Genomic DNA, 27364 nt, shown 5'->3' on the forward strand with positions numbered 1-27364 from the left:
CTCTTTCAAAACCATTCAAGTAATCCCATGGGCCCCTGTTCTATCTTCATAATGTTGCAGATTATTCCTTTTAAAAATTTATCTAATTCCCTTTTGATATTTACCAATAAATGTTTCGACCATCCTTTCAGACAGTGAATTCCAGATCACAACTCGCTTCAGAAACGAAATTTATCTTGTCTCAACCCCGCGATGTTCTGCCAACTGCCTCCAATCATGTCTTTTAGTCACTGACCCTCCCATCCAGTCAGCCCACCCATCCCTACTTCCCTGTCAATGATTGCGATCATCTCAACTCAATCTCCCTTTCACCTTATAGGCTGCAAGAATAATCCCAGCTTTCCATTCTCTAAGTAGCAGAACGTCCTCATCCCTGATCTCCAATGCTCTCACACAATAGGGTATAGTTAAGCCTGGGTTTCGATAGCTGGCTTGCAGGAAAATGTTGGAATTTTAAATGTTGGAACGAAGGTCCAATGTATCCTGCATTCAGGTGACCAATGCACTCCGAGGTGAAAATTCAGACTTTAGCTATTTCCAGACTCTCTGTTCTTGAAATTCTCTGCTCCACTTCTCTCCTCTTAAATCTCCCGGTCACCTGTTTTGTTTGATAATCCTCCCGTGTACCAGAGACCTAGGTTAATGCTCTAGAGACATGAGATCAAGTCCCAACTGGGCAGCTGGTAGAATTTAAATTCAATTACTAAAAACTGGAATTGGAATCTAGTCTCTGTAAAGTATCCGTGAAAATATGATAGTTGTCATAACAACCCACCCATTGTCTTTTAGGTTTGGGAATCGGCCACTCAGGTGTACTACTGAGACTGTAGAAGATCAGACCGCATTTGGAATATTGAGCAGTTTCGGGCCCTGCATGTAAGGAATGGTGCATTGGCATTAGACAAAACGTTCACAAGAATGCTCCCAGGGATGAAGGGCTTGTCATATGAGGAGAAGTTGACGACTCTGGGTCTGTACTTGGAGTTCAGAAGGATGAGGGGTATCTGATTGAAATCTGATTATAGAATCCAACAAGGCCTGGATAGGATGGACGTGGAGAAGATGTTTCCATTAGTAGGAGAAACTAGGACCCAAGGGCACAGCCTCAGACGACCCTTTAGGACTGAGATAAGGAGGAATTTCTTCAGCCAGAGGGAGGTAAATCTGTGGAACTCATTCCGCAGAGTGCATTTAAGACAGAGATAGGTAGGTTCTCAATTAGTAAGGGGATCAAAGTTACAGGGGAAAAGGCAGGAGAATGGGGTTGAGATATATATTAGCCATGATCAAATGGTGGAGCAGACTTGATGGGCTGTTTGGCTGAACTGTGGCAGCAAGGTGGCTCAGTGGTTAGCAGTGCTGCCTCACAGCACTAGGGACCTGGGTTCGATTCCGTGCTCAGGTGACTGCCTGTGTGGAGTTTGCACATTCTTCTTGTGTCTGTGTGGGATTCCTCCGGGTGCTTCGGTTTCTTCCCACAGTCTAATGATGTGCAGGTTAGGTCAATTGGCCACGCTAAATTGTTTACAGCATCCAAGGATGTGCAGGCTAAGTGGATTATGCATGGGAAAATACAGGGATAGGTCATGGGGTGGATCTGGGTGGGATGTTTTTTGGGGGGATGCTGTGGACTCAAATTGTCTGCTTCCACACTGTAGGGAGTCTACATTTCTAATTCAGTTCCTACATCTTATGTCTTGTGATCCTTACCTGGTCTGGCCTATACTTGACTCCAACCTGCCAAAGCAATGTGTTTGTGACTCTTAAATGCTCTCTGAAATAGTCCCCACACACCAGTCAGCTCAAGGGCAATTAGGGAGAGAGCAAATGCTGGCCATGTCAGCAACATCAACATTCCATGAAGGGGTACGTAAGAGGGCACTGGATAAGCACAAATAATGAGAATGACTGGGGAAGGCAGGATGGCAGACATAGTGTATAGGGATGTCAGTCAGGCCTTTGAGAAGGTTCCACATGGTAGTTAGACCGCATGGAAAACTGCCCAAGCTGGCAAATTAGATACAAAATTGGCTTGATGGTAGGAAGTAGAGGGTAATAGTAGAAGGATGCTCTACAGATTGGAGGCCTGTGACTAGTGGAGTGCCTCAGGGGTTGGTGCTGGGCCCATTATTGTTTGTTATCGATATCAATGATTTGCATGAGAATGTACAAGGCATGATTTGTATGTTTGCTGATGACACAAAAATAGGCGGTATCATGGACAAGGTGAGGAAGGTTATCAAAAATTGCAGCAGGATCTTGATTAGTTGAGGAAGTGGGCTGCGAAATGGTAAAATGGAGATTAATATATAAGTGTGAGGTCTTGCATTTTGGAAAGTCAAACCAAGGTAGGAGTTTCATAGTGGAGAAAGTGAGGACTGCAGATGCTGGAGATCAGAGCTGAAAATGTGTTGCTGGAAAAGCGCAGCAGGTCAGGCAGCATCCAAGGAACAGGAGAATCGACGTTTAGGGCATAATTCCTGAAGAAGGGCTTATGCCCGAAACGTCGATTCTCCTGTTCCTTGGATGCTGCCTGACCTGCTGCGCTTTTCCAGCAACACATTTTTCAGGAGTTTCATAGTGCATGGTAGTGGAACAGAGGGACTTAGGAGTTCAGGTGCATGGTTCTTGAAAAGTGGAATCAAAGGTAGATTATAGGGCATTGCAGAAGGCTTCTGGCACACTGGTCCTAATCAGTCAGGGCACTGAGTATAGAAGTTGGGAAGCTATGTTACAGTTATACAGGACATTGGTGAGGCAGCACTTGGAGTATTGTGGTCCTTTTGGACACTGGAAAGAGTACAGAAGAAATGTACAAGGATGTTGCCTGGACTCAATGGTCTGAGTTATAGGGAAAGATTGGACAAGCCTCTTTTTCTTTAGAGGGTAGGAAACTGAGGGGAGACCTTACAGAAGTGTATAAGATTATGGGTGGCATAGATAGGGTGAATGCACTCAGTCTTTTTCCCAGGGTTGGGGAATCAAGGACTAGAGGGCATCAGTTTAAGGTTAGAGAGGAAAGAATAAAAGGGAACCTGAGGGGTAAAGTTTTTTCTTCTTTTTCCTTTTTTACTCCTGTTGTTTATTTTTTCCCCTTTTCCTTTCTTCTCCCCACACTACTGCTCAGTGGTAGTGCTTATTTTTCCCCTGCACCGTGTCGTGTGTGTGCAAAGGGCAACATTTTTTTTTACACAGAGGGTGGTACGCATATGGAATGAGCTGCCAGCGGAAGTGGTTGAGGCGGGTACATTAACAACATTTAAAAGGCATTTGGACAAATACATGTACAGGAAAGGTTTAGAAGGATATGGTCAGGGAAATGGGGTTAGTGTGCATGGACGTTTTGGTCGGCATGGACTAGTTTGGGCCAAAGGGCCTATAACTCTACAACTGGCATTTCTCTGAGCCTCTCTAGGAAGCAGGCGAATTCTCTCCATCAGAGTCTTGCCCTATTTTTCTGGCCTGTTTTGTATTAGAGGAAGTCTAGCCTTCAGGGTTGTAATACATATGTTTCACTCCTCCCACGCTCAGATTTCAGATGATCCCGAATCTCAATGTAACCAAAATAAACATGAAGGAAAGGCAGCATCAAATGCCAACCCAGTAGAGCCACTAACAAACCCTTTAATCAGTGCACGGCATCCTGAATTTCAGTCACTTCTCCCTGCGGGCACATCATGTGCACCAGGTGGTTTGAATCAAATCCATTTCCTGAGTAAGAAGGTGCCAGCAAACAGCTGAGGGCCAATGCAGGTGACTCACACAATAACCTGTCATTACTAATTGCACATATTCCCACCCACATGTCAAAACATTCCCTGCAACCTCATCTTTTAACCATAAAAAATGGCCAATTGGAAATAATTCATCCCATTTCCGCAACTCGCCAACTCTGCTCCATTGACTGTAGCCCGATAGCCTGGAACTGAATTCTACTTCAGGAGACTTATACCGGCTTGATCTCTCTCCTACAACAGAAATACACATACGCACCCACCAAGATTCAGTTAAGCTGTTAACCTAAAACATTATCCTTTTATTCTTAAACAAAAATAGAAAGTGCCAGAAAAGCTCAGCAGGTTTGTGGAGAGAAATCAGTTAACGTTTCGGGTCCATTGACCCTTCCTGAGGACCGACCCTTCCTCCAGACTCTGTTTCTCCTTCCACAGATGCTGCCAGACCTCTGCAATTGCTGTTTTTTGTTTCAGATTTCCAGCAACTGCAGTTCTTTTTTTATCTTTTTATTCTGTGCTGCTGACTCTCCTGGTGTTCCCGTTGTGCAGTAGGTAGTGTCCCTCTAAGCCAGAAATGCAGAGCTCACATCCCACTCCATGACTTAATGGCCGTCGATGCTGCATTCATAGGGAGACGGGAGCCAAACAGTTTAGAACTGTAAGCCTGTAAGTCCTTCTAACTCGTGCCAATGGGAGACGAGTGAGATTCCTAGTCAGCCGTGCAATGCTGGAGAAGGCACGATGTAATTCTTTCAAATGCACATGATCTGGGGACCACTGCCAAGGTCAACAATGACCGACCACCTCTAATTGGCCTTAAGAGAATGAGTGGTGAGCCGTCATCCTGAGTCACTGCGGTCCAGTTCTGTCTCAGAAAGGTTGTTCCGGAATTTTGATCCAAAAACAATGAATGAATGGTGCAATGGTGAATCAATGGGTAATTCCAAGTCAAGATGCCGTGGGACATTTGGGGGGGTATCTTGCAGTGGATTGCTTTGTCCTGGATGGTGTTGAGTGTTGTTGGACCTGTACCCATCCAGAAAAGTGGGGAGTATTCCATCACACTCCTGTCTTGTGCCTTGTAGATAGCGGACAGGCTTTGGGGAGTCAGGTGGTGAGTATTCTGTAGTCGCTGACTTGTAGCCATTATGTTTATGTAGCAGCTCCAATTAGACGTCTGGTTAATTTTAACCCAGGATATGAGATTAATGCTCTCGAACATCAAGGGGAGATGTTTAGATTGGAAAGGGCAATACGAGGCAGAAATATTACTTGTCATTTATCAGATTCAGCCTGAAATGCACATCTTTTCACTTTTGAAAACTGCATTGGAGTTGAGATTCTAAGAACTCTCTCCTTCCCAAATTAAGAAATAGACTGCATACTGGTCTAAAAAGTGGCCAGGACTTTTATAGGAGGGACCCAAATAACAATGCTGAGTCTTTTTCTCAGGAGCTTGGGGCCTCTAGAGTTATCAGCTGTAGCAGTTACATTTCTCCTCCAGCGAGTGGATGAACTGGCCACATCAATCCCCAAACGAGAAGGTGGGCAAGTGACTTTGGCCAGGGACCCTGCTGTGCTGCAGGTGTCCACAAGGAGGAGCAGCAGCCTAGGATGTCCAGGAGGGCTTTCCCTCAGTCAGGCCCCGCTGCAGGAGACCTGACAAAATCCAAGCTGACAACTCCAATGCGGTACTGAGGGAGTACTGCACTGTCGGAGGTGCCACCTTTACAATGAGATATTAAGTTGAGCCCCATCTCCATTCCCAGGTGAACACATATTTGATAGGAAACCAGGAGAGTTCTCCCCAATTACCTGGTTAATAGTCATTTCTCAACCAATACTGCTGAAATTAACAATCACACATCATCAGGTTATAGGCCAAAAGGTTTAGTTGAAAGTACAAGCTTTCGGAGCACTGCTCCTTCATCAAAGGAACATTGCTCCAACAAAGGGGCAATGATTGTTAACTAATCCAACACCCGTACCTCCACAACACTGCTGAAGGAAAAGATTGATGCCCACTCTCATCATTACCTCAGTGCTGTTTGCAGGAGCTTGCTGTAAAAGATCCCCCTCCAAGCCACTCACCATCCTGACTTGGAAATACGTCCCTGTTCCTTCAGCGTCACTGGGTCACAATCCCTCCCTCGGGGCACAGGGTGAGGTTAACTAAAGGACATGAATCACAGTCGTTCAAGGAGGCAGCCTTCTCAAGGGGCAACTAGAGAGCAGGGCAATGTGAGCGAGCCAATAAATGACGCCCTCACCTCAGAAGTGAAAACAAAGAAAAATCAACTGATGCATTTCCAACCTTATAGCAGTAAAGTCCAAAATACTTCACTGGGTGTGCAGTGTTTTGCAGCATCCAAAAAGGTGCTACATAAATGCAATTGTTATGCTTCTTTCTTGTTGCTATTTGACCACCAGAGTGACTGCACCACCTGGTAAAAGACTTGCTCCCTCTTTCTTGGGGTCTTCCTGGTGACATTCTAAACAGAAATCCACCACAAAAGGCGATAACTCGCGGTACCGCAATCCTGTGCTACTCAAAAGGAGAGGGCTCTAATTCCACACCCACCAGCACCAACCACCCCCCCAGCATCCTCACAATCAACAAAGAGATTAACAACAAACGCTCCAAGGGTTCAAACCGAAACAACGTACACGACCGCAGAGACACTGCCGGAATGGTTATGCAACTAGTGCAGGTGTGCTCTATGTCAGAAAGCAGCTTTTCCCCACCCCCACCTTGCTCCCTCTCTCTCTCTCACACACACACACACACAGACTGCAGTTCATGTCCTGGCCCGCGTCCAGAACACGACAGCTGTGAATTAGGTTGGCACAAGCGCTCAATAAAATAACAACTTGCCTGGATTTTTTAAAAAAAATCTCACTCACTCGCTCTCGCAAAACGCAGGCTGCTGTATACCAGGAGTTGGCCAGTGTCCAAGACAGGGCATCTGTGACTTTACACTGGCACGGAATCCTGCCCTGCGTCTCCCCCACACCGCACACTCATAAAACTGGCCCGATAAAAGCCTCTCATTAACTTAATAGATTACAAAACCCAAACACTCACGTGCAATACAAACACATCAACAGATTCCAGGGCCTGTAAGTTACCAGCAATAATCCAAAATAATATAAACTGGGAGGAGGGGGGACTGCCTCTCAATTTATACTCGCCCGAGCTACACTATTGAATGAGAATAACCACCCCTGTTATTTTGGCCAAATATATTAGCTATTCTGCATGAGCAACCACGCAATGAAATGAATGACAGGTTTGATACGATCTGCCATAAATGTAATCCTAAATTTCGCCTCCAACAGGGTATTTATAGCAGATGAGCTGATACTAATGGTAGCTCCAGTCACATAAGGTCAAGATGTGGCTAATGCAGTACTGAAGGATTTAATAAACTGATATTACAGCTCCCGTACTTATACCTATTACAATTAGAGGCACTGTCATGTGCAGGCTAGCATTGAGTAACTCGATTCCATAATGTACTACTCTTCCCTCAGCATGTCATGCTGCAAGTGGACCCAGTAAGAGAGAGACTGAGAGCCTTATATTATCAGGTTACATGCTACGTAATTTTAATTTTAAAATTTCTCTGATTATGGACAATTTACAGCTTTGTGCATGGGAAATCGTGTCTCACTAACTTAATTTAGTTTTTTAAAGACGTAACGAAGAGGATTATGAGGGCAGAGCAGTGGATGTGATCAATATGGACTTCAGTAAGATGTTTGACAAGGTTCTGCATGATAGACTGGTTAACAAGAGTAGGTCACATGGAATACAGGAAGAACTAGCCAATTGGAAGGGAGGAAACAGATGGTGGTGCTGGGAGGGTTGCTTTTCAGACTGGAGGCCTGTGACCAGTGGTATGCCACAAGGATTGGTGCTGGGTCCATTTAGAAGGGTGGTTAGTAAATTTGCAGATGACGCCAAAATTGGTGGTGTAGTGGACAGCAAAGAAGGTTACCTCAAAGTACAAAGGAGTCTTGCTCAGATGAGCCGGTGGGCTGAGGAGTGGTAGATGGAGTTTAATTTAGATAAATGTGAGGTGCTGATTTTTGGAAAGGCAAATCAGGGCAGGACTTACCGACATAAGGGTGAGGTCTTGGGCAGTGTCGCTGAACAAAGCAACCTTGGAAAGCAGGTTCGTAGTTTTTTGAAAGTAGAGTCGCAGGTAGATAAGATAGTGAAGAAGGCTTTTGGTATGCTTTTCTTTATTGATCAGTGCATTGAGTAGGAGTTGGCAGATCATGTTGTGGCTGTAGAGGACACTGGTTATGCCACTTTTGAAATGCTGAACGTTCTGGTCTCTCAGATATAGCGAGGATATTGAGAAACTTGAAAGGATTCAGAAAAGATTTACTGGGATGTTGCCAGGATCAGAGGGTTTGAGCTAGAGGGAGAGGCTGAATAAGCTGGGGCTATTTTCCCTGGAGTGTCGGCGGATGAGGGGTGACCTTATAGGAGTTTAAATAATCACGGCACGGTGGCACAGTGGTTGGGCGGCACGGTGGCACAGTGGTTAGCACTGCTGCCTCACAGCGCCAGAGACCTGGGTTCAATTCCCGCCTTCGGTGTGGACTTGTTGGGCCGAAGGGCCTGTTTCCACACTGTAAAGTAATCTAATCTAATCATGAGGGGCATGGATAGGGTAAATAGACAAGGTCTTTTCCCCACGGTAAGTAAAGTCCAAACCTAGAGGTTTAAGGGAGAGGGAAAAGATTTAAAAGGGACCAAAAAGCAACTTTTTCATGCAGAGAGGGGTACGCGTATGGAATGAGCTGCCAGAGGAAGTGGTGGACACTAACACAATTACAAAATTTAAAAGGCATCTGGATGAGTACATGAATTGGAAAGGTTTAGAGAGATATGGGCAAATGGGACTAGATTAAGTTAGGATATCTGGTCAGCATGGACAAATTGTACCGAAGGATCTGTTTCTGTGCTGTACATCTCTGTGACTCTATGATATTGTGACAATATAATGAGTCTGTCTCTTCAAAGTGTATTGCATATTAGCAGTGAGATGTTAATCTTTGAGGCTTTTTCAGTTGGTATTTGACTTAAATGCCATCTGAAATGGCCTGGCAATTAGCTCAGTCTCAGGGATGGGCAATAAATGCTGGTCTAGTCATTCCAGGAAGGAATTAGAGAAGTCTCATTTTTGATAGAGAGATTGTTTCTCCTTGTGGGAGAGTCTAGGACCAGACAGCATCATCTCACAGTAAAACATCACCCATTTAGAACAGAGATAAGGAGGGTACTGAATCTGTGGAATTCTTTACCACTGACAGCTATAGAGATTGGGTTGTTGAGTAGATCAAGATGTGGAGGTGCTGGTGTTGGACTGGGGTGTACAAAGTTAAAAATCACACAACACCAGGTGATAGCTCAACAGGTTTATTTGGAAGCACTAGCTTTCAGAGCGCTGTTCCTTCATCAGGTAACTAGTGGGGCAGGCTCATAAGATACAGAATTAATAGCAAAAGATGACAGTGTCAAGCAATTAAAATGATATATTGAACAAACTATATTGTTCGAGTCATTCAATATATCTTTTAATTGCATGACACTGTGATGTTTTACTATAAATTCTGTGTGTTATGATCCTGCCCCAATGGTTGCCAAATGAAGAAGCAGCACTCCAATAGCAAGTATATTCAAGGCTAAGAAAAGACAGATTTAATCCAGGAAGGGAATCAAGGGTTATGGGGGAAAGGCAGGAAAGTGGAGTTGAAGATTACCAGATCAGCTACGATCTCACTGAATGATGGAGCAGACTTGATGGGCTGAATAGCCTACTTCTGCTCCTATATCTTATGGTTTGTGAGTCAGAAAAATCTGGTCTCAAGTCCAATTCCAGGATTTGAACTCAAAAGCCTAGATGGACACTCCAGTGCAATGCCAAGGGATGCTGCACTGGTGATGGTCCGTCACTGCAATGAGGAATAACTTTCCAATTGCCTTTCCCAGGCAAATTATCCAATAGAACAACTTCAAAAGAGGAGTTTTCTTTGATGTCTTTGCTAATATTTAGCCTTTAAACAATACCACAAGAACAGATTATCTGTTCATGATCACATTGCTGTTTGTAGAAACTTGCTCAGCACAAAGAGGCTGCAGTGTTTCCTATATTGCAATAGTGGTTCCATCCTAAGTGCTTCATTGTTTGTAAAACGCTTTGAGACATTGTGAAAGGAATATAAATGCTAGTTTATATGGTCACTCATCTCCTTATGTCCCACCGCAGCAGTGTTGTCTCTCAGTGTTTGCCATTAAATAATGGACTGGCTCGCATTACAGAGAGAGTCACAGACAACGAGGGTTTATGGTAGTGCACCTCTAATCGTCCAGTGCAGAGAAAGTGTGCTGGAAAAGGTACACATAAATAAATCATAGAGATGTTACACAATCACTTCCAGTCACCTAGCACCTTCAATGTAGTAAAGGTCTTTGACAGCAAGGCTTGTCAAATGAAATGTTGATGCTTAGCCACATCAGGACAGGTGACCACATCTCTCTCTCTCTCTCTCTCTCTCTCACACACACACACACCCACCCTTTGTGGATGCTCGCCCCCCCCCCCCCCCCCCCCCAGTCACGGGAGCAAATTCTAACACTTCCACGCATTCAGTGGAGATAGGAAAAAGAACAGCAACATCGTACACACACCAAAGGAGGATATTTGGCCCAATTTGTCTCTGCTGGCTCTTTAAATAATCTTCAATCCTCTCCCCCGTTCTTTCCTCATAGCTCTGCGATAACCTTTACTGAAAGTATATGTGTTCTTCACTTTTGAAGGTTACAATTGTTAGACAATAGACAATAGGTGCAGGAGTAGGCCATTCTATGATCTGTTGCCACCTCTCATTCCAGATCATAGTCACTTCAAGAAGTTTTAATTTTCCCTTAGCTCTTTTGCCAATTATGAATCCTTCAATTATCAACTCTCATTCTGCTCCTTATGCAGCTTATCAAAATACCTCAAACATTTTGAACAGCTTTAGGAAATCTCCTCTCAACCTCTCTCTTTCTCTCGGGTGGAGATCAATCCCACTCACTCGAGTCTCCCTACTTAACTGATTGGGACCATTCTGGTAAGCCTCCTCTACACCCACTGCAAGGCATGACATGCTTCCTAAAGCGTCGTTCCCAGAATTAGACACAATGCACCAACTGAGGCTTAACCGTTGATTTATGAACTCTTTTGCATAACTCTAAGCTTTTGTGTTCTCTATTTACAAAGCCACAGGGATTTTAAAAATTGTATCAAACAAATGAATGACACATGCCTCGAAGATATTTGTTTGAGAATGGTTTTTTTTTCAGTTGCATCATACTAACGAGGTTGGCTCTCTCTCCCTCTCTAGCTGGAAGGAAATCAATATAATGATTACCCACATGCTTATTTTTATTTTGTTACAAACCTCTTACGGTGTTGACCCTAACCTGTTTCATACTTCCCCAGCACCTTCTCTCCAACTGATAGCCCACTCAAGTCCCTCTGGCCCCTGCCTCTCTAAGTTCTGGTATGCCCCTGTATCTTCCATCATGAAGACTGACACAAAGTACTTCTTCAGCTCTTTCACCATTTCTTTGTTTCCCATTACTACTTCTCCATTCTCATTTTCCAGCAGTCCAATGTCTGCTCTTGCCTTTTTCTTACCTTTCATATATCTAAACAAAACTCTTGCAATCTTCTTTAATATTAAGAACTAGCGTACACTCATATGTTTTTGTTTTGAAAGAACAGACTTTGTAATATTTACAATGGTTGACAGCAGTTTGTTTCTTATAAATGGGAGGGCAAAAGTTACTTTTTAAAATGTACTTAATGTATCAATTTACATTCTTGCTTTGAAAATAACAGTTCACATTTAAGCTCATCCTCAGGCTATGAATGAATATGTCTAGCAGGCCCCTGGAATAATGGTCAATTCAATCTATGGAGAAAGTGAGGACTGCAGATGCTGGAGATCAGAGTCGAGAATGTGTTGCTGGAAAAGCACAGCAGGTTAGGCAGCATCCGAGGAGCAGGAGAATCGACGTTTCGGGCAGGAGCCCTTCATCAGGAATTCAATCTGTGGCACAGCCAGTTTTGGCCCAGCTTTAACAGTGATTACAATATGTTACAGAAACTCAGTTTGTATGGATCATCAGTTGCATTTAAAAGTCTTTTGGATTTCAGGGATGGTTTGGCTGATTTTTGGGTGAATTGTGTATCAGCAACAGAAAGTCTTGCTCGCTTCGCTGCTGGTCAAGAGAACCTACTCTTTCATTTCATGATCTCCTAGACCTATCAAGTGGTATTTTAATCATCTGAAGTGACTAATTCACAACCACCTTCCCCATTCCTTGACATTGTCTTTACATTCACATGACAGCGTGGATGAGGACGAGAGAAACTTCTGTGTAAATTTACAACCTATTCTATTCCTTTAGGCAAAGTTTGATTCTCACATTTTCCAGTTGATTTTTGTACAAGCCCCATCCTTATTAATGTTTATGTACCTACTCAGGAAGTTGGACCATTTTGTTCAATTCAAAGTGATCTGTAAAATGACTGATGCTGAAAATCAGAAACAAAAACAGAAATTACTGGAAAAATTCAGCAGATCAACAGCATCTGTGGAGAGAAAGCAAAGTTAACGTTCGGGTCTGGTGGCACTTCTTCAGAACTCTGTGGGAAGCTAGGGAAATGATTGCTGGGCCTCTTGCTGAGATACTTGTATCATCGATAGTCACAGGTGAGATGCTGGAAGACTGGAGGTTGGCTAACGTGATGCTACTATTTAAGAAAGGTGGTAAGGACAAGCCAGGGAACTATAAATCAGTGAGCCTGACGTCGGTGGTGGGCAAGTTGTTGGAGGGAATCCTGAGGGACAGGATATACATGTATTTGGAAAGGCAAGGACTGATTAGGGATTGTCAACATGGCCTTGTGCATAGGAAATCATGTCTCACAAACTTGATTGAGTTTTTTGAAGAAGTAACAAAGAGGACTGATGAGGACAGGGCAGTGGACGTGAGCTATCTGGACTCCAGTAAGGTGTTCGACAAGGTTCCTGATGGGAGACCGGTAGGCAAGGTTAGATCCCATGGAACACAGGGAGAACTAGCCATTTGGATACAGAATTGGCTCAAAGGTAGAAGACAGAGAGTGGTGGTGGAGGGTTGTTTTTCAGACTGGAGGCCTGTGATCAGTGGAGTGCCACAAGGATCGGTGCTGGGTCCACTACTTTTCATCATTTATATAAATGATTTGGATGCGAGCATAAGAGGTACAGTTAATAAGGTTGCTGATGACACCAAAATTGGAGGTGTAGTGGACAGCGAAGAAGGTTACCTCGGATTGCAATGGGATCTTGATAAGATGAGCCAATGGGCTGAGAAGTGGCAGATGGAGTTTAATTTAGATAAATGCGAGGTGCTGCATTTTGGGAAAGCAAATCTTAGCAGGACTTATACACTTAGTGGTAAGGTTTAGATTACATTACAGTGTGGAAACAGGCCCTTCGGCCCAACAAGTCCACACCGACCCGCCGAAGCGCAACCCACCCATACCCCTGCATTTACCCCTTACCTAACACTACGGCCAATTTAGCATAGCCAATTCACCTGACCTGCACATCTTTGGACTGTGGGAGGAAACCGGAGCACCCGCGCCGAAGCGCAACCCACCCATACCCCTGCATTTACCCCTTACCTAACACTACGGGCAATTTAGCATGGCCAATTCACCTGACCTGCACATCTTTGGATTGTGGGAGGAAACCGGAGCACCCGGAGGAAACCCACGCAGACACGGGGAGAACATGCAAACTCCAGACAGTCAGTCACCTGAGGCGGGAATTGAACCCAGGTCTCTGGCGCTGTGAGGCAGCAGTACTAACCACTGTGCCACTGTGCCGCCCACACTCTAGGGAGCGTTGCTGAACAATCAAAGTAGAGTCACAGGCCCGGGTCATAGTTCCTTCAAAGTAGAGTCACAGGTAGATAGGATAGCGAAGAAGGCATTTGGTATGCTTTCCTTTATTGGTCAGAGTATTGAGTACAGGAGTTGGGAGGTCATGTTGCAGCTGTACAGGACAATGGTTAAGCATTTTTGGAATACTGTGTGCAATTCTGGTGTCCTTCCTATTGGAAGGATGTTGTGAAACCTGAAATGGTTCAGAAAAGATTTACAAGGATGTTGCCAGGGTTGGAGGATTTGAGATGTGGGGAGAGGCTGAACAGGCTGGGGCTGTTTTCCCTGGAGCGTCGGAGGCTGAGGAGTTATAGAGATTTATAAAATTATGAGGAACATGGATAAGGTAAATAGACAAGGTCTTTTCCCTGGGGTGGAGAAGTCCAGAACTAGAGGGCATAGGTTTAGGGTGAGAGGGGGAAGATATAAAAGAGACCTCAGGGGCAACATTTTTACGCAGAGCTTGGTGCGTGTGTGGAATGGGCTGCCAGAGGAAATGGTGGAGGCTGGTACAATTGCAACATTTAAGAGGCACTTGGATGGGTAAATGAATAGGAAGGGTTTGGAGGGATATGGGCCAAGTGCTGGCAGGTGGGACTAGATTGGGTTGGGATATCTGGTCGGCATGGACGAGTTGGACCGAAGGGTCTATTTCTGTGCTGTACATCTCTGTGACTCTATATGTCATCTTCTACCCAACCTTCTTGCTTTTTAAGCTGTCCTTTGCTGGGTTTTTAAAAAAAGATTTCCCAATCCTCTGGCTTCCCACTAGTTGATGAATATCATAATTTTTAAAATATACAGGGTGGGGGCAGAGTTGAGAAAATGGATGAGAGTTTGGAATTTGATGCCTCAGAGACCCCTAGTGCTCACCGCCTGCAGCTGCGTATTGACATGACAGAACTGAATGGAGAGATGTTGGCACAGCCATGGGAAAGATTGATGGGAAGGGCTTGACAAAAATAAATTATCGCAGCAGCTGAAGTCTTCTGGAGCACTGTGCTGAGATTTCTAATAACTCAGGTTAATATGTGCAGCTCATTTATAGCGACAATGGAAGGTAATAATTTAGCTAAATAGTTTTATGGTCAGACTGTCTCCAATCCATTCTATGTACAAGTCACACATAAAAATCTTTATTGTTCAGCAGCTGACAGCCCTGATCTAAAGAGGCAGCCTATCTCAAGGATGGCACGAGATTGAGTTTAGAGATTGCAACAGTGGGATGTTGAAAGGGCACACTGCTATGGGTATAGTATAGTGTGGTAAGTTAACAGAAAAGTTTACTTGTGACCTCATTCATCCCTACCTGAACACCCTCCTCTGGACCTAGAATCCTCCAAGATTTCTGCACTCCTCAATTTGTTCTCTTTTTATTATTATTCATTCACAGGATGAGGGCATCATTGGTTAGGCAACAGTCATTACCCATCTCTCATTGCACAGTGGGCAGTTAAGAGCCAACCACATCATTGTGGGTCTGGAGTCACATGTAGAGCAGACTGGGTAAGGATGGCAGTTTCCTTCCTGAAAGGTCATTAGTGAACCACATGGGTTTTTCCGACAATCGGCAATGATTCATGTTCATCATTAGACTCTTAATTCCAGATTTTTACTGAATTCAAATTCTACCATTTTCCATGGCGGGATTTGAAGCCATGTTCCCAGAACATTCCCTGGGTCTCTGGGTTAACAGTCCAGCAATATTACCAGTAGGCCATCATCTGCCCATGTCCAAGTTTTTGGGGACTTTCCCTAAAATCTCCACATGTGATTGGGTATCACATTTTGTCCAACAAAGTGCCTTGGGACATGTGCACAACATTAAAGGTTCCACATGAATGCACGTTGTTGTTGGTATGCTGACCTGGTGGCACTTCATGTGAAGGCGGGAAGATTCACAGGCACCGAGACTTAAAAGTCGTCAAGAGCGAGGGGAGGGGAGAAAGCAAGGTTCCAAAATCCCTGCAGGAGCTGCGAGGGTTAATGCTGCTGTATCTTTCTCGTACAAACTCCAGCACAGGTGGCTCACCAGAATGTTGGTGTTGTCAACACTCAAGTCAGACGGACCTTTCAATTCTCACTCATCTCAAGTGTAAAAGCTCATCCTTTTTTTAAAATACACACTGTTCACACTCTCTCTCTCTCTCTGTCTCCCTGAAGGTTTCTGTTGCTTCCGAACTTGAGACACCTTCACCTTGCCCCACCATCGAACTCCTGTGTACAGATGTCAAACTGTCCCTGGGCAGGCAGGGCAGAGGTAAGGGCTGTCTGCAATAACACTGCCCTGACAGATTTGTCCCAGCTTTTGTCTTTCAGCTTTTGACTGTGAAAAATGTTTGCCTTTCGGAAGAAGGGAAGGTCGGAGCAGTGGCGGAGGGGGCGGGGGGGGGGTTGGTGGAGAGGGGTGGGAGAGCTGTTGGGAGGATAGGTAGGCGGTGGGGGGAGGGGAGGAGGTGTAAGACAACAGGAATGACTACAGATGTCAAAATTGGCAGAATGCCACAAAATTAGTGTTGCTAATTCTTTTATATTTCAATTACCCAAACTGCTAAGATTATTTCAAATGAGGAAGCTTCAGTCAATGAACAGCTTCTTTGCATAATGACCTCTGTTTGTACGAAGAGATTTTTAATTTTTCTTCGTTAAAGGGAGAGAGAACATAATGGGCAGAAAATAGATAGGCTAAGACTGTTTTTTTGTCAGCTTACTCTTAACCTAAATGTTCTCACTTTAACTAAATACCTCTGATTTGTTGCGGGGCTAAGATTCCATTACATTGTACCATAGATGCATCAAAGTCAACCTCAGGAAAGAAAGGTGACATTTAGACTTTCCACAGCAGCTATTGTTTAGGTCATTTTGAACAAAATGGCCAATGTAATGAGACATAATAGGCAGTTTTACGCCATCAACTAGCAATGACAGGCAATAGGTTTCAAATCTGGCTGAAATCGCTGTCAGGAAATTGTGGGCAGGTTGCTGCAGCCTGGGCTCAGTCCAACACAGAAAAGAACAGTATATTTACCAGCTGCGCTGCCCCCCAACACTCAATTCTTTGAGACAGAACTTGTATACAGACCAGCTACTTTCAAAACTGTACCTAGTGGAACTTAAGGTTGGAACTGAAAAGATTTCAGTCTAAAAGACTGGAACATGCAGATTTTGCTTCAGACAGGAGTTTGTTTTATTCAGGAGAATGTGCAGAAGTAAGAGATTCAGCCCATCTAATCCATGCCAGCATTAATACTTCCTCCTCCTCCCACCCTTCTTCATCTCGCCATAAAATTCTATTCCTTTCTCCTCTCAATTGTTTATCTAATGTCCTGTTAAATCACAGAATGGTGCAGAAAGAGGCCCTTTGGTCCATCATGTCTCTCCACTGTGCATCATGCCATTCTCCTTCATATTGTTTTAATTCAAATAATCATTCTGAATGCTTCAAAGGAATCTGACTCCACAACACCAGGCAGTGCACTCCAGGACCTAACCACTCGCTGTGTGAGATTTTTCTTTCCCCTCACATCACATTTGGTACCTTTGTAAATTGCTTCACTTCTGTGCCCTCTTGCTCTCACTCCTTGATGAGTGGGAACAGTTTCTCCTCGTTTAATCTATCCAGACTTTTCCTGATTTTGAAAACTTCTATCATCACCTCATAGCCTCCTCCTCTCCCTGGAGAACAGTTCCAACCTCTCCAATTTATCTTCAGAACTGAAGTTTCTCATCTCTGCAACCATTTTTGTAAATCTCTTCTGCATTTTCCCCACTGCAGTCACATCTTTCCTATAATAAGATGCCAGACTCTGCACAATACCACAATGGAGGTCTCAGAAGTGTCTTGTATCAGTTCAGCATAACCTCCCGGCTCTTGTACTCTGTGCACCTAGTCATAAATGTCAGGATAATGTTGATAATATTGTCTACATTCTCCTGCCACTATCAATGACCTGTGCACATATTTCCCAGGTTCTTCTGCTCCCGTAACCACTTAAATATTGTACCTCCCCCCCATATAGAACAGGAAGAAACATAGAAGTAGGCCATTCAACCCCTCGAGCCGGCTCTGTCACTCTAGACCATGGTTGATCACCTATCTCAATATCATATATCCTTCAATGTCATTAGTGACTGGAAATTTACCAGAACTCTGTCACACAGTGACTGAGCTTCCACAACCCTCTGGGGTAGGGAATTCCAAAGATTCACCACCTTCTCTGGGTGAAAAAATTTTTCCACATCTCAATCCTAAAAGGCTTGTCTTTATTCGGAGGTGGCATCCTCTGGTTCTAGGCCTCACTACCAATCCTCTCAGTGTTAACTCTGACTAATTCTCACTGTTCCCTGTGGTCAGGAGTGATTCTCGCCATGGAGAAAGAGGTTTCCATTGAATTTGACTCAGGATCTTTATCGTGACAATCTTACTTTTTTCTGGTGTTGCCTATCCCCCAATGTATCAGTTTCGTTTCATAATGCACTGACCACAATAAGGAAGAGAAAGACAAGGTCCAGCTCAGGAAACATCACACAACAGATGTACCACATAAACCAGTACTGCAGGTCATCCAAACTCTTCTGTCCCTGTGCTTATTTGAACCCATCACCCTGTGCTCGCTAACCACAAGCAAACCTCAACTTCAAACTTCTCGTCCTTGTTTCCAAATCCCTCCCCCTCTTTTATTTCATTGGATTTCGGTGTCACCAACAAGACCATCATTTGTTGCCTTTCTTGAACTGTTCTTGAATTCAGTGGCTTGGTGGATCAGATTAGAGGGCAGTAACGAGTTAACCAAGTTGCTGTGGGTCTGGAGTCAAATGCATGTAAAGGACAGCAGCTTCCCTTCCCTGAACAACATTCATGATCCCAATGGGTTTTTACAACAATCGATAGTCGTTTCATGGTCCCATCATGTCGATTCCAGATTTATCAAATGAATAAATTCCACCTCCCTCCCTGGCAGGATTTGAATCCCTTTTCCTGACAGTGGAAGCCTGAGCTTCTCGATTCCTTGCCCAATGATATTAGCATTCTTCCCTTTTCCCTGTCATCTCCTTGAGTTTCCACACCGCTCTGTGAACTTTATGTTCTTCCAATTTTGGCCCCATGTGGGGCCATAAGCTAGAGGTGATGGCCTAGTGGTATTATCACTGGATAGTTCATTCCAGAGACCCTAGTAATGTCTGGGGACCTGCGTTCAAACCCCACCACGGCAGATGGTGGAATTGAATTCAATTTTAAAAAGTCTGGAATTCTAATGATGACCATTGTTCATTCCCAATGGTTGCAAAAAAACATCGGGTTCGCAAATGTCCTTTAACGAAGGAAATCTGCTGTCCTTATCAGTTCTGTTCTACATGTGACTCGAGACCCATAGCAATATGGATGACTCTCAGTTGCCCTCTTGGCAATTAGGGATGAACAATAAATGCTGGCCTTCTGACTCTAAGCTGGCTGGCCACAGCCAGTATGTACTGTGGGTTTGGTTTGTTTTGGTTTTGCTTGTTTGTGGGTAACTGGCTCTCGAGCTTGATGGCCACAGCCAATGTGCCTTGGGTTCCTGGCTCTTAAAAGAAAAGAAATAAATGCTGGCCTAACCTGTGAAGCCCTCATCCAATGAATGAATGGAGAAAAAGAGCATCCCAGGTATTAATCACCAAGCGATTGATGGGTGTTCCTTCAGTCATCAAGACACAGAACTTGAGGATATCCTGCCGACATCTCTGGAACCTATCACCTCATGCCTTCCTTTAGGCCACCCCTGAAAACTACCTCTTTGACCAAGGCTTTTGGCCATCAGCCCCAGTACTACTTTAAATTATTCCGTGTCCATTTTTGCTATATAATGGTCCTTTAAAGTGGCTTGGAAAGATAGATTAGATTACAGGTGCTATACAAATATAAGTTGTTAATACATTGAAGTGGATATTTAATGTACGATTTTTATGATTTGATGGATGTTTTACAGCTGCAGGTAGGAGAGCACTTGTACTACGACACCAGAGCAGCTGGGAGGATGATTGAGGTGGCTCCAGCTGAGAAAATCTCAACTTAAAATATGGAGACCTTCCTCTCTCACCCAGCGATGTGGTTCCACCCGTTCAAATTTCCTCACCAGATAGCAGAGTTTCCACATTTAATCCCTGAAGTCAGCAACTTTACAGTGATCCCATGCACACCAACAAATGAGGGACAATGTAAGTTCATTTCGACTCACATGGCATGACTTTCCTCATCACAGTCTAGGCCATTATTCCCTGAGTATCAGCTTTCCTCAACCGCTTCCACAATATTGGGGACAAAAAGTCATTTCCCACAGGTTCAAACAACATTTCATTGACCTGGACCCATTACCTAGGTGGACATTAATAAATAAAGACTTGCATTGACATAGTGTCTTCTCAACTTGAGGCTGATCCAAACATCCCGCTGGCCAATGATGTACTTTCAAAGTGCCCACCCTGTTGTAGACCATTTGGCAGACAAGTTGGACACAGAAATCTCCTCTGAATAGAGTCTTTCAATAAAATTGGGGGGGGGGGGGGGTGCAATGGCCTAGAGATGTTACCAAGAGACTATTAATCCAGGAAACTCAGCAAATACTCTGGTCACCAGGATTCAAATCTCGGCATGACAGATGGTGGAGTCTGAATTCAATAAAAATAATCTAGAATTAAAAATCTACTGAAGACCATGCACTGACCACAATAAGGAGAAGAAAGACAAGGTCCAGCTCAGGAAACATCACACAACAGATGTACCACATAAACCAGTACTGCAGGTCGTCCAGACTCTCCTGGAGACTCTTTTGTCAGCTGGAGACTCTATTGTCAATTTAAAAATTGTGGCTGCTCCTTTTTTGGAGGTATTTTCAGCATTGGAGCTGATTTCCATGAATTCTAGCTGCAGTTTTTATAAGCTGTTGCATTGTTTTGGATCTTTGGGAAAATAAAAGATCAAAACAATGGCACTTTAAAAAGGAGGAAAGACAATGGCAGAGGTGACATGGTCAGTGATTCAAACGAGAAAGAAACCCACACTGCTGTCTGACCCAGCAGTGAATCTACACAACTACTGCCTTTGCTGTTTGAGTTCAAGTATCCATTGGAGTTTGTCAAAGAAAAATTAACAAACAGCAAAATTCACAGCTGACCTTGAAGAAACCTGTGTGGGAGAGCATTCAGCAAGGGTGCAGCGAAATGGACAGTTTTTAAGTGTAATCTTATTGTTATATTTTTGTAAATCTATAATAGTGAGTGGAGTGGGTTCTGTTTTGGTGAATTGTTTTATTGAGATATATCTCTTGATTAAATTTTAAAAATATAAAACATAGGAAATAGGTTAGCCTGGAGGAGTGTTTTTCAAGCAGTAAGACTGTGCTGTTTCTGGGTCTGCAGATTGTTAGGGAGCAAAGATGTGCACTTCCTGTTGGATGTGGGAGATTAGGGAGCATTCCCATGTTACTGATGATTATATCTGCAGAACATAGGATTCGCTTCGAAACACACTATCAGATTGCATGGATTGGTTGGAGCTGCAGTTAGAGGCAAAGAGGAATTTACAGGAGCTAGGAGGTGTGATGGAAGGCAGTCGCATGGAGGGAGGTAAACTGCAAAGACAGTCAGGTAGAGAGGAGACCTCCAAGAAAGGTAGAAGAGGGAGGCAAGTTGTGCTGGAGAATCCTGTGGCTATCCCTATCTTAAACAAGTATGCTGTTTTGGAAAATGTAGGGGGTGATGGACTCTCAGGGGAAAGTAGCATGAACAGCCAAGTTTCTGGTATCGAGACTGGCTCTAATGTAATGAGGGGTACGTCAGGTTGCAAGCAATCGATTGTGATAGGGGACTCTCTAGTCAGAGGCACAGACCAATGTTTCTGCAGCCCACCGTGAGAAATCAGAATGGTGTGTTGCCTCCCTGATGCCAAGATCCCGGTTATCTCAGAGGGAGTGCAGAATATTCACAATGGTGGAGAGGGAACAGCAGAAGGTTATTATATACATTGGAACTAATGATGTAGGAAGAGAAAATGACAAGGTTCTGAGAGAATATAGGAAGTTAGGCAGGAATTCAAAAAGGAGGTCCTCGTGGTAGTAATATCTGGATTACTCTCAGTGCTACGAGTTAGTGAGGGTAGGAATTGGAGGATAGAGCAGACTAATGCATGGCTGAGGGGCTGGTGCAGGGGAGAAGGATTCACATTTTTGGATCATTGGAATTTCTTCTGGGTTAGAAGTGACCTATACGGGGGGGATCCAAGATGGCGGCGACTCAGCAAGTCTGAGTCTATAGTGCTCCTCCCATGACCTAGGCAAAGTGGGCCACCCTGCTCCACCACACTCACCAAATCAATTAAAAATAGTTCTTACTTAATATAATTAGTGGTTTAGTACTCAATTTAAACAGTTCAGTCTCCTGTAAAAATGACTGGGGGAAAGGAGCCCGCAGCTCTCAGCAGGCAGGAGCCCCTCCCCCACCCTCCTCTGCTGCAGCAGAGGTGTCCGCAGCCACCCCGGGGGACTTGCCTACGGTGGTGAGCCTCATGGAAATAATCTCCAAACTCGATGCGAAGATCGATGCTTTCATTGAAGTATCCCGAAGTCGAAGAAATTGAATGCCGAGTCGGAGGGGCGGAGCTAAAGGCCGCGACCTCCGAGGCCATTGCAGAATAGGCCGTGGATCGGGTCCGGACCTTAGGGAATCACATTGATGACAATGAGAATCGAGGTCATCGAAAAAATATTCGTTTGCTGGGCCTTCCCGAGCAGGAAGGCGGCCAGCTTACAAGGTTCCTTGAACAGTGGCTTCCACAGTTATTGAATCTGGAGGCTGGATCAGGCCAGGTAAGGGTAGAATGGGCCTACCAGGTTGCAATACGCGGGCCCGGCTCGAACCAGCGTCCCCGCCCGGTCCTGTTCCGGCTACAGAGCTATAACGCGAGGCAGATGCTCTTGGAAGCCTCCAGAAATCTTGGGAAAGATCCCCAAGCCATGACTTATAAAGGATCCAAGATTATGTTATTTCAGGACTTTTCCCCAGCTCTGGTCCGAAAGAGGAAGGCGTTTGATGAAGCAAAGAAGTGTTTAAGGGATTTAAACATTCAATGCTCCTTGCGCTACCCAGCTATACTACGCTTCAGCCATGAAGGGTCCGTGTATAACTTCGGGTTACCGGAGAAGGCCAAGGAACCTTTGGACTCTCTTAGATAAATTATAAGAGTTAATTGATGTTGTTTTGCCCGACCCCCACCCCGGTCTACCCCCCCTTTTTTTTCCCTTACATTATCTTACTGTTTAATATTACCTCCGGGGGGTGGGAAGAAGGGTTTATTCATCCTTTACTTAGCGATTTCCTTCCCCCCTCCTTTTTTTAATATATATATATAGGCCAGGGGGTCACGTTAATGTAGATGGGGGGAAGGTGGCTACCTTATTTTATTTTATCTTTGTCCTTGGGAGCGGGGTTGTTTTCCCCTGTTATTTTGTATTAATATATTTAATTATTATTTGCTGAGACTGTAATTTTATAGTCATATATGTTCATATATGGTATTAACATTACCAAATATACCAGGTGTTGGTGTGGGTGGGGGGATGGTGGGGGATAGGGTACTCACTGTTAGTTCTAGTTCAGTAGTATACTTGAATTTTCTTTATCCTATCGTGGGGTGCCTGGTTCAAGGCTGGGACACTGGTTGGGAGAGGTTGTGATGGTTTTTTTGGAAAGGAAGTGATGCCCCCTGGGAATAAGGGGGAAGATCTCCGTTTAAATACGTTTTATACTTTTTTTTACTATTTAGAATTTTTTTTTATTATATTGATCTGAATGTACTAAAGAGCTTTTATTTTTGTGAATTTTATATGCTCTATGCTTGGGATGTTTTGGATAAATACGGGTTTGTGTTGTGATCTGATGTTAACACATTCCGAGCATATATGTCACTGCTCAATTTATGTGTTATTTGTTGGATTTTTTTTTTCTCTTGAATAATGTAAGAATTTTAATGATACACTCTGGTTAGTTGTAAGTTAGATGAGTAGTTAGTTGAGTTTTGTCTTTTTTTTCTCTCTTGGTATTTCTGTTTTCTTGTTTGATAGATTTTGGTTATTATTTATTTAAGATTTAACCATATATCAATGTTTATACTTGGGTCTTTTTTTTTTAGTTTTCTTTTGTAAACTTGGTAAAACATGTTAAAATTTTCAATAAAAAACATTGGCCTCAAAAAAAAGTGACCTATACAAGAAGAATGGATTGCACCTAAATTGGAAGGGGACTAATATACTGGCAGGGAAATTTGCTAGTGCTGCTTGGGAAGATTTAAACTAGTAATGTGGGTGGGTGGGACGCAGGGAGAAAGTGCGGAAAGCGATCAGTCAGAGACTGGTAAAGTTGGGAAAAGGAGCGAGTCAAACAGTCAAGACAGGTAGGAACAAAGCAGAGAACGAGATAAATAAATCAAATTGCATTTACTTCAATGCAACAGGCCCGACAGGGAAGGTAGATGAACTCAGGGCATGGTTAGGAAGATGGGGCTGGGATATCATAGCAATTACAGAAACATGACTCAGGGATGGGCAGGACTGGCAGCTTAATGTTCCAGGATACAAATGCTACATGAAGGTTAGAAAGGGGAACAAGGGAGGAGGGGGAGTTTTGTTTTTGATAAGGGATAGTACTACTGCTGTGCTTAGGGAGGATATTCCCAGGAATACATCCAGGTAAGTTATTTGTGTAGAACTGAGAACTAAGAAAGGGATGATCATCTTATTGGGGTTGTACTATAAACCTCCCCAATAGTCAGCAAGAAATTGAGCAAAACAAATTTGTAAGAAGACCACAGTTATCTCAGAATAATATGGTGGTTATGGAAGAGGACTTTAATTTTCCAAACACAGACTAGGACTGTCACAGGGTTTAGATGGTCAGGAATTGTTAAGTGTGTACAAGAGAAGTTTCTGATTCAGTATGTGGATGCACCTACTAGAGAAGGTGCAAAACTTGACCTACTCTTGGGAAATAAGGCAGGGCAGGTGACTGAGGTGTCAGTGGGGGAGCCCTTTGGGGCCAGCGACCATAATTCTATTCGTTTTAAAATAATTATGGAAGAGGATAGACTGGATCTAAAAGTTAAAGTTCTAAACTGGAGGAAGGCCAACTTTGACAGTATTAGGCAAGAGCTTTCAAAAATTGATTGGGGAAGGAAGTTTGCAGGTAAAGGGACGGCTGGAAAATGGGAAGCCTTCAAAAATGAGATAACAAGAGTCCAGAGACAGTATATTCCTGTCAGGGTGAAAGGAAAGGCTGGTAGGTGTAGGGAATGCTGGATGACTAGAGAAACCTGACTAGGGACCTGTTCAGGTGTACCCTAGAATTCTGTGGGAAGCTAGGGAAGTGATTGCTGGGGCCCTTGCTGAGATATTTGGATCATCAATAGACACAGGTGAGGTGCAGGAAGACTAGAAGTTGGCTAATGTGGTGCCACTGTTTAAGAAAGGTGGTAAGGAAAAGCCAAGGAACTACAGATCAGCGAGCCTGACATCGGAGGTGGGCAAGTTGTTGGAGGGAATCCGGAGGGACAGGATGTACATGTATTTGGAAAGATAAGGACTGATTAGGGATAGTCAACATGGCTTTGTGTGTGGGAAATCATGTCTCACTAACTTGATTGAGTTTTTTGAAGAAGTAACAAAAAGAATTGATGAGGACAGAGTGGTGGACATGATGTATTTGGACTTCAATAAGGCATTTGATAAGATTCCTCAAGGTTAGCAAGATTAGATCACATGGAATACAGGGAGAACTAGCCATTTGGATACAGAACTGGCTCAAAGGTAGAAGAACATAGAGTGGTGGAGGGTTGCTTTTCAGACTGGAGGTCTGTGACCAGTGGAGTGCCACAAGGACCGGTGCTGGGTCCACTACTTTTTGTCATTTACATAAATAATTTGGATGTGAGCATAAGAGGTACAGTTAGTAAGTTGGCAGATGACACCAAAATTGGGAGGTGTAATGGGCAGCAAAGAAAGTTATCTCAGAGTACAATGGAACTGATCTGATGGGCCAATGGGCTGAGAAGTGGCAGATGGAGTTTAATTCAGATAAATGCGAGGTGCTGGATTTTGGGAAAGCAACTCAGAGCAGGACTTATAGACATAATAGTAAGGTCCAAGGGAGTGTTGCTAAACAAAGAGACCTTGGAGTGTAGGTTCATAGCTCCTTGAAATTGCAGTCGCAGGTAGGTAAAATAGTGAAGAAGGTGTGTGGTATGCTTTCCTTTGTTGGTCAGTGCACTGAGTACAGGAGTTGGGAGGTCATGTTGTGGCTGTACAGGACATTGGTTATGCCACTTTTAGAATATTGTGTGCAATTCTCATCTCTCTGCTATTGGAAAGGATGTTGTGAAACTTGAAAGGGTTTAGAAAAGATTTACAAGGATGTTGCCAGGGTTGGAGGGCTTGAGCTATGGGGAGAGGTTGAATAGTCTGGGGCTGTTTTCCCTGGAGCTTTGGAGGCTGAGGGGTGACCTTACAGAAGTTAAAGTAATCATGAGGGGCATGGATATGGTAAGGAGACAAGGTCTTTTCCCTGGGGTGAGGGAATCCAAAACTAAAGGGCATAGGATGAAGGTGAGAGGGGAAAGACTTAAAAAGGACCTAAGGGGCAACTTTTTCACACAGAGGGTGGTGCATGTACGGAACGACCTGCCAGAGGAAGTGGTGGAGGCTGATACAATGACAACATTTAAAAGACATCTGGATGGGTATATGAATAGGAAGGGTTTGAAGGGATATGGCCCAAACACAGGCAAATGAGGCTGGGACATTCAACCTCAGATCTTTGGGGAAATGTCCTCTAAGGCAGACTTTGGGACATAGAACAATGTAGAGTTGCCAAGCAGAGGCTAATAGCCATGTTCGGTACTCATGAGGACGGCCTCAACTGGGGTCTTGGATTCATATCACACTGCAGGTGACCCCACCACACGACACACTCTCTCACACACACACACACACTTGCACCCTCTCACAGGCATATACTCCCTCACACTCGCGCACACTCTCTCAAGAGTGCGCGCGCATGCACACACACACACACGTATGGGGTGATTTCACATTTAGTCATAGTCATAGAGATGTACAGCATGGAAACAGATCCTTCGGTCCAACCCGTCCACGCCGACCAGATATCCCAACCCAATCTAGTCCCACCTGCCAGCACCCGGCCCATATCCCTCCAAACCCTTCCTATTCATATACCCATCCAAATGCCTCTTAAATGTTGCGCCTCCGACACTCCAGGGAAAACAGCCCCAGCCTGTTCAGTCTCTCCCTGTAGCTCAAATCCTCCTAACCTAGGAACATCGTTGTAAATCTTTTCTGAACCATTTGCAGATTTGTATTTGCAGATCTATTCTATTTTGTTCAAAAGGCACACAATCTGTTGTCAGTCAGTCAATGTGGCACTTCATATATTCCTACGTTGGAAATAAATCTGACTCCATATACAAACAGACTTGAAGCATGGCCTCAACCTAAAATGCATTGTCTGACTTGAGGTGTCTCCTTTATTCTGATAAAACCTGAAGATATCTTGGGGCAGTGACTTGAAAGAAATTCTGGGATTTACATA

The 27364-nt window shown here is 44.0% G+C and overlaps 1 protein-coding gene across 8 annotated transcripts in view; it reads right to left on the reverse strand.

Moving 5' to 3' along the window:
- The window catches only part of LOC122560270 (protein CBFA2T1-like), a 168954-nt gene that overhangs the window by 62331 nt on the left and 79259 nt on the right, over nt 1-27364 (reverse strand). The window contains exon 1 of one of the 8 annotated variants that reach the window (XM_043710802.1): nt 6639-6736. The exons of the other annotated variants lie outside the window; for them this stretch is intronic. The gene's annotated coding sequence lies outside the window, so the exon portion shown is untranslated. Of the gene's footprint in view, nt 1-6638; nt 6737-27364 lie in introns of those variants that run through there. 8 annotated transcript variants of the gene reach the window in all.

The sequence above is a fragment of the Chiloscyllium plagiosum genome, chromosome 20 (assembly GCF_004010195.1).
Source record: "Chiloscyllium plagiosum isolate BGI_BamShark_2017 chromosome 20, ASM401019v2, whole genome shotgun sequence".
In the NCBI taxonomy this organism is placed as follows: Eukaryota; Metazoa; Chordata; class Chondrichthyes; order Orectolobiformes; family Hemiscylliidae; genus Chiloscyllium; species Chiloscyllium plagiosum.